We start from the raw sequence: 11643 nt of genomic DNA on the forward strand, positions 1-11643 counted from the left end.
TCTCTTTATCGCCCACTTCGCCGGAACCCTAATTCGTTTCCCTAATCGTGACAGATGAACTATGGCTAGGGTTTCATTTCCCCCTTTTGATTTTACGTTTTCCTTTTGTTTAATTCAATACGTGGTTACGTTTTCCTTTCATCAGTCGATTTTTATCATTAATAGTCCGTTAGATTAACTTATAAATTATTTATGAATTTCCGCTTTTTTAAATCTGTAAATCGTTCCGTGAATTTTTACGAACTTATGAATTTTTAAAAAATTGCCTTGATTCGTTTATTTTTTTGGTATAATTGCCTTGAATTGTATTGAAATAGATTGAAACAATTGAATGTTTTAGAGTACCTGGGGATCACAAGCCTCCTTATGTACTTATAGATAGGGTGAAAGTTGTGATCTTGATTGTATATATGTTTTGTAATTTTGTTTCTGTTTGCAGTAATCTTATATGAGTTTTATATTGATTGAAAATAGATGCAAACCTTCGTGAAGACCCTTACTGGCAAGACCATCACCCTTGAGGTGGAAAGCTCCGACACCATTGATAATGTCAAGGCCAAGATCCAGGACAAGGAAGGAATCCCACCAGACCAACAGTGGCTTATCTTTGCTGAAAACAGCTGGAGGGGGCCGTACCCTTGCCGACTACAACATTCAGAAGGAGTCCACCCTCCACTTGGTCCTTCGTTTGAGGGGTTGTATGCAAATCTTTGTTAAGACCCTTACTGGCAAGACTATCAACCTCGAGGTGGAAAGCTCCGACACCATTAATAACGTCAAGGCAAAGATTCAAGACAAGGAAGGGATTCCCCCAGACCAGCAGAGATTGATCTTTGCCGGTAAACAACTCGAGGATGGCCACACCTTGGCTGACTATAACATCCAGAAGGAATCTAACCTTCACTTGGTGCTCCGTCTCCGTGGGTGGTATGCAGATTTTTGTGAAGACACTCACTGGGAAGACCATCACCTTGGAGGTTGAGAGCTCGGACATATTAACAATGTCAAGGCTAAGATTCAGATAAGGAGGGTATCCACCATACCAGCAGAGGTTGATATTTGCCGGTAAAACAACTCGAAGATGGCCGCACTTGGCTGACTACAACGTTCAAAAGGAATCCACCCTTCACTTGGTGCTGCCCGTGGTGGTATGCAGGTTTTGTGAAGACACTCACTGGGAAGACCATCACATTGGAGGTTGAGAGCTCGGACACCATTGACAATGTCAAGGCTAAGATCCAGGATAAGGAAGGTATCCCCCCGGTCCAGCAGAGGCTAATCTTTGCAGGGAAGCAGCTGGAGGATGGCAGGACCCTTGCTGACTACAACATCCAGAAAGAATCTACCCTCATTTGGTGCTCCGTTTCCGTGGTGGTATGTAGATTTTTGTCAAGACACTCACAGGGAAGACCTTCACATTGGAGGTTGAGAGCTCGAACACCATTGATAATGTCAAGGCTAAGATCCAGGATAAGGAAGGTATCCCTGCGGACCGGCAGAGGATAATCTTTGCAGGGAAGCAGCTCGAGGATGGCAGGACTCTTGCTGACTACAACATCCTGAAAGAGTCGACCCTTCACTTGGTGCTCCGTCTCCGTGGTGGTATGCAGATTTTTGTCAAGACACCCACAGGGAAGACCATCACCTTGGAGGTTGAGAGCTCCAACACCATTGACAATGTGAAGGCTAAGATCCAGGATAACTGGATAAGGAAGGGATACCCCCGGACCAGCAGAGGCTGATCTTTGCAGGGAAGCAGCTGGAGGATGGCAGGACTCTTGCGGAGTACAATATCCAGAAGGAACTCACTCTCCACCTCATCCTCCGCCTTCGAGGTGGTTTCTGAGTGATGGTTATTTGAAGAAGTGTGATTGCTGATTGGGGTCTAGCATTATGTTTATGGTTTTATGCTGTGTGGGCTTGCTGTGATGCAGGGCTAATTACTAAAATAAATTGTAAGAACTTTATAGCTTTGCTTATGTTGCAAGGTTTGTGGTTTTCATTACTTGGTTATTGAAATAAAAGTTTTCATATGGAGTTTCTATGATACTTATACGCTCTTATTGTTCCTTTGAAGCTTGGTATCTTCAGATTCATTAGTTCTCATATTTGATAACTTTCTTAGGTTGCCAATAAAGTACTGTTGAAATTAAAATTTATAGAAATTGAATTTCGATTTTGAGTTTAAAAGTTCACACTTTTGAAGTTGGTAAGTACGAGTTGAAATAAAAAATTACAGTTCGATTTGAGTTCGATTTTAAAATTGAAATTGGTAAGTATGATTTGAAATAAAAAATATGCGTTCGAATTTTAAGTTTGAATTTTAAAATTGGTAAGTACGATTTGAAATAAAAAAAATTGGAATTCGAAATGAGTTAGTTCTAATTTTGAAATTAGTAAGTATGACTTGAAATAAAAAACTAGAGTTGATTGAGTTCAAATTTTAAATTGGTTGGTATGACTCGAAATCAAATTGGAGTTTGATTTGAGTTCGAATTTTGAAATTAGTAAGTATGACTCGAAATTAAAAATTGGAGTTCGATTTGAATTCAAAAAATTTGAACTCAACAAGTCTCAGACATGTTTGATCGAATCTCAAAATGAAGCTCAAATTCGGACTCTAATGAATCTAAAGTATATGGAAAAAAATTGTATTACATTCTTTTAAAAATAACAAGCAATTATTAATATTATAAATAATTTAATTTAAAATTTTAATAATTTAATATTTTTTTAGTTATTCACAAACTTTTTAAGTCTGATATTGCTTTAGTTTATTAAGAATTCCAATTAAATTTATTCAATTTGAATATTAATTAAATTTTAATCAAATGAAGTTCGGATAATTTACGATGTGTCTCGTCTTATTTAATATCTTAATTATTTTATAGCTTTACAGTGAGATGTACGTTTCTTTACCTAAAATAATTAAATTAAGTATTTTATATTCGTTGAATGTTTTTTTGGTAATAAAGGAAGGAAAGGAAAGCAGGCTAAACTCTATCCAGTGCCATGAGCACTGGAATCTTCAAGCAGCAGCGCGCACACCTCTGCAGGGGGATTGATCTCCAGTCTCAGCCATTTTTGCTGACTTATCTGCAACCTTGTTGGCAGTCCGGGGAATATGACCGACCTTAATCTCTCAATCACGATTCTACAAAGCTAAGATACGATCAACCAACGTAATGGGGATACTTCCGACCTTCCTCAAGTGCAGGGCCTGAAGACCTCAACACTATCCACTTCCAGCATGACTTTTCGCTCTCCAGCCTCCACGCTTGCAGCAGCCCTTCATATACACCCCACAATTCCGCTTCCATCACAGAGCAATCCCAATGCCCTTTGAGAAAGCCAGCAACCAATCTCTTGAACACGATCGAATAACTCCACCGCATGATGCGAGCCCTCATTCCTATTACGGGCACTGTCCCTGTTGAGCTTGCACCAGCTCCTTGGTCGTGGAGACCTCGTTACGGCAGTACTGCTATGCTGAGAGGGAGACACAGGAGACAAGTGCGACGAGAGAGCAGAAGAAGCTTCCTTTTGTAGCCTTTTATTTCGATTAAAGATACTTTCATCATCCATATTATCCGGATCAAAGACTTTTTTATTACGGTGAGCCAAAAGGGACCACACAATGGTGTCAAACAAAGATCCCATTCCGACCCATCATGCACATAAAGCCCGGGATTAGCAAGATTGATACAACACTCCTTGATATTCCTTGTCAAGAAGTCTCGGAGTTCATCGCCTTTAACCATCTCAGACCATACGTAAGAGCCACGGGAAACTGTCTGAAAGATGATCGATAGATTCACCCGATGCACCACAATACCCACACCGATCATCGGAACACAAGTGGCGTCTAGCTCGCTCAGTATTAGTAAGAAGCCTCTCATGAGCCATTAGCCAAAGAAAGGTCTTAATTCGTTGCAAGCCCCGATATTTAGCAACTAATTTCCATACTCCATGCGGATTCCCCTCCAAACTCTCCATACAAGACTCGTAAGCTGGCTTGACTGTGACAGAACGATCAGCCCTCCATTTCCAACAAGGAGGATCAGTCCTCGCTGAAGCATATGGGGCATCGTAGCATGAAGGTGAAGAAAGACTGTGCTCGGTAGAACCTGGTTCAAGACATCCCAATCTCTCCATTCACTCCGACCATCGACGCTACACTTCTATGCTGAAGCGAGGTACCCAACGCCACATCGGGTAAATAATTTTTCAAGGGACCTAAATCACCGAGCCATTCATCAAACCAAAAATCAACTCGGCGACCGTCCCCTATGTTCCAAACCACACTTTGTCGAACCTCCTCCCATACCATCGAAACACCCTTCCAAAGGCGACAGCTGTTAAGCCAAATAAGGGAATTTGGAAATATCACCATTCCACTTGTACTTTTCCGCAAAACTTGAACCCAAAGCTGGTTTTTTTATGAATTAGATTATAGGCAACTTTCATAAAAAAACAGCGTTTTGCTGCTCAAGCCTCTTGAAGCCGAGACCGCCCTCAAAAACGGGTCTATAAACATCATCCCAGGTCACAAGATTAATACCTCTCTTCGTATTCGTATTCCCATACAAAGGAGCGAATTAATTTCTCAATCTCTCACAAGTTCCTTTAGGGAGTAATTTGACTGCATAGCATAGTAAGGGATTAATTTCGTTCTAGCTTTTTGGAACCAAAGACTCTCTTCTTGTTGGAGAGTAACTTCCAACTCATCCTTTAGCCGCTCCTGTAATTCAACCAAGCCCTCCGAGTAAGAGGAAGTAAGGCTTTATCAATACCCTTAATGCCTGCCTTTAATTTTTCTCTCTGTCCAATATGCTCGAACACACTTGAGTTCTATTCTTGGACACTTCGAAAGGAGTTAACATTCGTTAAAACATCCATATCAGAATTCCAAGAGTAAGCTAAGAATTCTTTGAACTTTGGATGATCCTGCCAGGAGGCAATGAACCAGAAAGGCCTGTCATGGCTCACTCTCCTCTCCTTCTGCACCTGAAGAACCAGCGGACAATGGTCGGAGCCAATCCTGTCAAGGTGCAAAATAATAGAATCCGAAAATAGATTAGCCTAGCAAGTATTCACAAGACATCGATCAAGGCGTTTGATGTAACATCCTCAATACCGGGTTAGTGATCAAGTTGTAAAGTTTCAGAATTTGGGGACTAAAGTATAAGAATGAAATAGTTCAATGCTTATTGGATATATATGATGAAGGTTAATTAGTAATTATTAAAGGAAATTAAGGGTTAAATGGTCATTTGACCAGAAAGATTTTTATATTCCTTTTTAAGGGTAATATAAACGTGGGATGGGTGAGAACCATCCATAGTGCTCTTCTCCTTTCTTCTTCTTCATACGTGGGAGAGCAAGGCAAAGGTAAGTTTAATTTCAGTTGGTTAATTCTTGAGTTTTAAGCTTAGTTTTGATTCTTTGGGTATTAAATAAGCTTAAGGAAAGCTTATATGGGATTTAAACAATAAGATAAAGGAATTATGAAGGAATTTGCCATATGAGTTTTAAGATGAAATTTTGATATGGTATGGTTGTTGAAGTTTTATGGATGAATTTGACTTGTCAATCTAATTAAGAAGTATGAAGTGTTGAATGGGAATTAGAACACATTGAAAATTTGGTATGATTTTGAATCTTATATGGATGATAGGATTTTGAGGTTTAAGATGAATAAATGAATATAGATTGGTTTAAGTATGTGTACTAGAGTTATGAATGAAAAGGGATGATATGAAGTGTTTGAGTGGAAATGAAGTAATTTTCGGGTTGAAAATATGATTTCTGGGCAAGGGGAACCGATACCCCTTCAAACGACAGAATTCCAGAATGCCAGAGGGGAACCGATACCCCCACAGGAGGGAATCGATTCCCCCCTAAAGGAAAATGTTAATATTGGTTTAATAAGTTCGTTTAAGTTGCTAGTATCCAATTAAAAGGTGTGGGTATCTAATAATTGTCTTAAAATGTATAATTATGTAGATTCAAAGCCTAAACGAGTTCCGGAATCATTGACAAGTAAGATCGATAAAAGGGAAGATAAGAGATTGAAAGGGACTAGTGAGGCCAGGTGAGTGCATATTAATTCAATTATGGTGCTAAATGGAAACAAGACTTGTGACAAGTCTATTTCCTATGTTTAATGCATGAAATATGATTATATGTATATGCATGACATAAATTGTATGTATGCATGATTATAGGTGTTAACATGCTTTTGAATGAATGATATGAAAAGTGAGATAAACAAGTATGGTTGATATAGGGTAATATAAGAATAGCTCATAAGGTTATATGCATAGGTAATATAAGTTATAAGATGAGAATATATAGGAAGATCAAATAAGTTATGAGATAAGTTATGTGACATGATTATATATATGAGTTTTGTGATATAAAAGTGTATAAGTGAAAATAACATGATAGGTGATAAAACTGTAAGTCTATATGATTATGTGTTATATGTACATGATATGACATGCAAGTTACATGAAAAATGAGAAATGGTATAAGTCATATGAAACGATCTACGTGAATATATGCATTGTGATACAAGTGATATGAAATGTTATAAATGGTAATGCCCATGTTATGTGATATGAGAGCTAGGGGTATAGTTGGCATGCCAAGAGTCGGGTTTACCTATGTTCTACGGAACATATGGACAGTTTTACCTATGTCTTTCGAGACATATGGACAGTATACCTATGTTCTAAGGAACATATGGACAGTTTACTGAGGATCTTTATGACCTCTGGACAGTTACCGAGGATCTTATGACCTCTGGATAGTTACGGGGTCTGTGTGACCTCTGGATAGGTCCTTCGGGACATTTATATGAGCTGTGTGACATCATAGTGGTGCACAACCTCAATAGACTCACATATCTACAGTTCTCACAAGTGCACATGGCTAATAAGAGATAACATGGAATGTAATGTATAAGATATATGTGATGTATATACTTATGGTGATATGTCATGTGCTTGAATTATAATGATGTGATAAAGATAATAATATACATGGGCAATGCAATTGGAAGACAAACGAAAAGTGAAAGTAATACAAGAAGATATGTGCGTGTGTGTATGACATGATTATATATTGTTATCATGCAATAGATACATGCATATTGAGATGTCATGATTCAATGGTATGAATGCACGTTCATGAATTTATTGTTATATGTTTAATTATTGCCTCACTAAGTCAACGACTTAGTGTGTGATTGTTTCACACGTAGGTTTCGAGAAGAATAAAGAGTAATGCGGAGCAAGACAAGTCAGTTCTCCTTATCAATTGTCAGATCAGAAAATGTATGTACTGTTTACAGAGTGTAGTTGGCATGTAGTCTAAAGATATAAATGGTATGAACTCTGATATCTGTTGTAAACGTTTTGAAATAATTTAAATGTTATCAAAGTTTTTAAATTACTCACTATTTTATACGAATAAATGTTTGAAAAGTCATTGTGATACTTCGGACTCGTATCCGGGTCGGATACGGGTTGGGGGTGTTACATTTGAACCACGGCTCCAAGTGAAATCCAACCCTCTGTACTCGACTTCCTGAAGTCCCATATAAAAAAATGAAATCGTTAAAAAGCTTGCTAATCTCTGAACCCATACTCGAAAGTCGAACCACCCTTCCTTTCCTCCGGCCGCACAATGGAATTGAAATCTCCGCCGAGGTTCCAAGGGTCATTAGGACCAGGATTAACGTCATATAGATTCCCCCATAACCACTTCCTCTTGGAGATTTGAGGGCTTGCATAAACAGCTATAAAGAATAGCCATCTCGGCTCATCCTCAGACAGTCAGACTTATACCGAGAATGAACAAACAAGTTAAAGATACACAAGATCTCGAAGTTCACCTCATCCTCCCATAAGATCCAGATTCCCCCACTAAACCTCTTAGCTTCAACTCTAAAGGTGTTCGGGAAACCCAGCCTTCGCACCACTTTCTCTGCATTAGAATTGCTAACCCGAATTTCAAACAAAGCAACGACTTTAGGTTGGGTCATGGGTGTTCTTACAGTGCTCCTTGAGATATCGTTTAATTCTAGAGCTGCCCGCCCCTGACAATTCCAAAAGAGAATATTAAACATAGGAATAAAGGAAAATGAGCCTTATTGAGCAAATTCGGGTTGGCATTCCCCTTGCCACTCGTCATTCCCTGTATCAATCACCTTCATAGCATTAGGGTCATTCAGGGCTCCAACATTCGTAACACTCCCACCGGTGGATGTCTCTCCCGAATCATTTGCAGGTCTCCCTGGGTTAAATAGGACCCCTTGACCCGCAGAACCTGACTTGTCCTGGGCCACCTGCAACCAATCTGAAAGAACTGCAGTTTTAGGCACCCGAATATCTTTGTTCTTTTTTATCTTGAGAACCTTTGAAGCATCAAACAACCCTTTTTGCTTTCCCTTCCCCGACATGTTTAAACCTGTTTGTTTCCTTGTAACGTCCTCTGAAATTGTGAGTTGTGACCACTGAATGGTTTCCTTAGCGTTAACCATGCGCTGCGTTACCGCTGCTGGCCTGCCTATCCGTAATATTCACCACCTTTGTCTGTTGGAGCACCGGCCTCCCACCATTGGTAACTTTGTCAACCATTAATCCACGAGCCTCGTTTGGTTTAACGGTATTGGAACTAGAGGGTAACCCACTCCCAACTGCTAATCCCTCGTTAGTGCACTTCGCTACCGCTTGATCAGAACCCTCCTCCCATTGCACAGCTCGCTTAGCAGGGTAAAATGAAACTCTTTTGCCTCAACCGGTTTCGAGCGGTCAGAATAGCCCCATGCGTGGTTGATGACGACTCCTTTCAGCAACCATCCACGGCCCAAAAACTGACGCTTCTTCCTCCACCACCTGTTGAGCAGTTGTGCCTCCCGAATGATTTTCAACATGCGCGTCCCCCTTAGCTACATGACCTCCACAATTATCCTTTGAGTGGCCATAGATACCACTCTTAAAGCATATCTGTTGGAGCCCTTCATATTCTAACTTCTGCCAAAATACATTAATCTTCAGACATGGAAAGCAGTTTATTTAAATTCACCATAACAGCCAATCTGGCAAGCGACACGTTCACCTGAGTGTGTACTGTAATCAATTTTAATCACCTGGCCAATGGCATCCGCGATTCGACGAAATAACGCTTTGGAATGTTAACGATAAGGAAGACCCATGAGGCAAACCCAAACAATCACATTGGACGGGTGTTCATCCGACGTAGAGAATGAACGTCTCCATGGTTGCACTGTTAGGTAACTCCCATAGCTAGTCCAGGGTCCATTAGTGAGAACCTGCACGTAATCATCCTCGTTCACAAACTTAACCAAATAGTACTCATTATCCAAGTCCACGACCTGGAATTCTCTGTGTCTGCCATAACGCACTGATCCTGTTAACTAAGGTTTTATAACCAATCGTTCGCCCAAACAACCGCACAATTACTGACCTTCTCATGCTATGATCAATTCGCTCGTGAACTTATTCAGAAAATTGTATAGATGTATAAGGGCCGCTCTTGTCGATCACACATTCCTCCTCCAAAACCACCACATAATCCATAGCATGAAGGGACACCATCTCAGGGTTTCGATTTCCCGACCCCAAAACAGCACTCGTGTACGACTGCTTACTCTTTCCAGGACCGGGATTGCCTCCAAAACCATCTCCCACCGCCTTCAATTCAGTATTCTCACCGTCATCCGTGACCATTTGAGTATCCATATCCACTGTACCAAAGGCCAAAACCTCCTCCTTATCTCCCTTGTTCTTCTTCGTAGCCCTTTGCTCCTCCGCAAGAGAAGGAGATCCTGGTCTCTCCAAGGTTGAGAAGACCCCCACGTCCAAGGCGATAGCACTACTCGCATTCCTCTCTCCATCCGACGGTGGGTCTGGCGGGACAGGGTCTGACTGCTGACGGATATTAGGGTTAATTGGTGACGTACTAGGTTTAACCATTACTTTTTTTTTAATAAGTAGGTGATAGTATATTCGTTGAATGTTGATTACTCATCATTACCATTAATTGTGAAATCAAATCCATCATTGACTCTAACCATGAACTCAAAACAAACTTTACATCAATCAATGGAGATTCAAAGCCACGCCGGAGTATTACATTTCTAACATTGTATGAGTTCACATAATTTTATTTATGTTTTTTTAATTTAATAGATGCAACCTTTTTATATTTTATAATAAGTGTAAAACAAGATTATTTAAACAATTGAATGTGGAGATGTTATCTCTCAAGCGGTTACCCTTTTGGTTTGAAGCTGTTATCTTTCTTTACTGTCAGTTGTCCAATGTTTTATTTTTGGGGCAACGGTGGTTTCACGACCACCTCACTCCTTTTGCTCTCTTTTCCTTTCCTTTCGTTTTTTTTTTACTTTTACTAGATTTCACTATTAGTTTAACCTAGTTTAATAATAATGATCTCTTTGGCTTTTTTTTTATAAAGAGTGTATGACTACCGTTGTTAAGTAGATTTTCGGTTCAGGTTTTTTATTGGTTTTTCTTCTTGGTCTCTGATTTTTCTTGAATCCATAGTTGGTTGTAGGGGTGTTCAAAGATACCCGACTCTATTGACCTGACCCGTCGACCCATCGATCGAACATAAAAAAATAGGTAATTCTCTAAAAAAAATTACTCAACCAGGTCGGGTACATGACCCGTGATTTTTCCCAGGTAGTTGGGTCGGGTATGGGCTGAAATTTTTTTATAACCAGATATCCAACCCGACCCTATTTTAGGTTCTTAATATTTTTATCTTAAAATTAAATTTAAATCCCTAATTTTTTCTTAGATTTTTATTATGTAATTTTAGGTTTTAAATTTTATATTTTTTTTTATTAATTTGTCAATATGAGATTAAAAAAATCAAGATTGACATTAATAACTTTAATTTTTTCTTTGGAATTAGACTTTAGTATATATATTCAAATATTTATTCTTAAAACTAACTTCAAATCACTAATTTTTGTGTATGGATTGTGTAAAATGAACTTTTAATTTTTTATGTACTTTCTATGTGATTAAAAAATAAATTAAAAAATTAAAAAAATAGACGAACTGAGTACCTCTGACCCGAAAATACGGGTACCCGGTTTCGAACACTCTTAGTTGGTTGCTTTCCCGATGTCTGACTCCTCTGTTCGTTTGTACAAGACGATTCGTTGGTTACCACATATATGTGCCTGTTGGGATTGTCGTTAAGGGGAGATCGCTTTTTCCATTGGCCTTTTTGGTTTTTCTTCAAGTTTCTCTCCTCCATGTTTGATGCTCGGAGCAGTGTGATCAATTTATGTAGGTCGTTGCTTCACTTGTTCATGTTTTTTATCTATTAGGCTACCACTAGTCGAACATTGTTATATTTTATTTATGATAGCCATGACTGCATTGTTTCAGTATATAATTAGCAAAACATTTTTATACCACTTTCGATAAATAAATAATCCTGGTTACTTTAAAAAAACAATTGAATGTGTTTAAAATATATTAACGATTTTCATAATTAATATCTTATAGCAATAAAAAGCTTCAAATCAACTCTAATGACAAATAATGGAATTGGAACGTTTTTCTTTTAGTTTTTAGA

General features: G+C 38.9%; 1 pseudogene; it reads left to right on the plus strand.

The window, feature by feature from the left end:
- The first annotated feature begins 412 nt into the window (after positions 1 to 412).
- On the plus strand, positions 413 to 1966 carry LOC120179457 (annotated as a pseudogene).
- The last annotated feature ends 9677 nt before the right edge of the window (positions 1967 to 11643 follow it).

This window comes from Hibiscus syriacus, unplaced genomic scaffold (assembly GCF_006381635.1).
Source record: "Hibiscus syriacus cultivar Baekdansim isolate YM2019G1 unplaced genomic scaffold, ASM638163v2 tig00112416_pilon, whole genome shotgun sequence".
Classification (NCBI taxonomy): Eukaryota; Viridiplantae; Streptophyta; class Magnoliopsida; order Malvales; family Malvaceae; genus Hibiscus; species Hibiscus syriacus.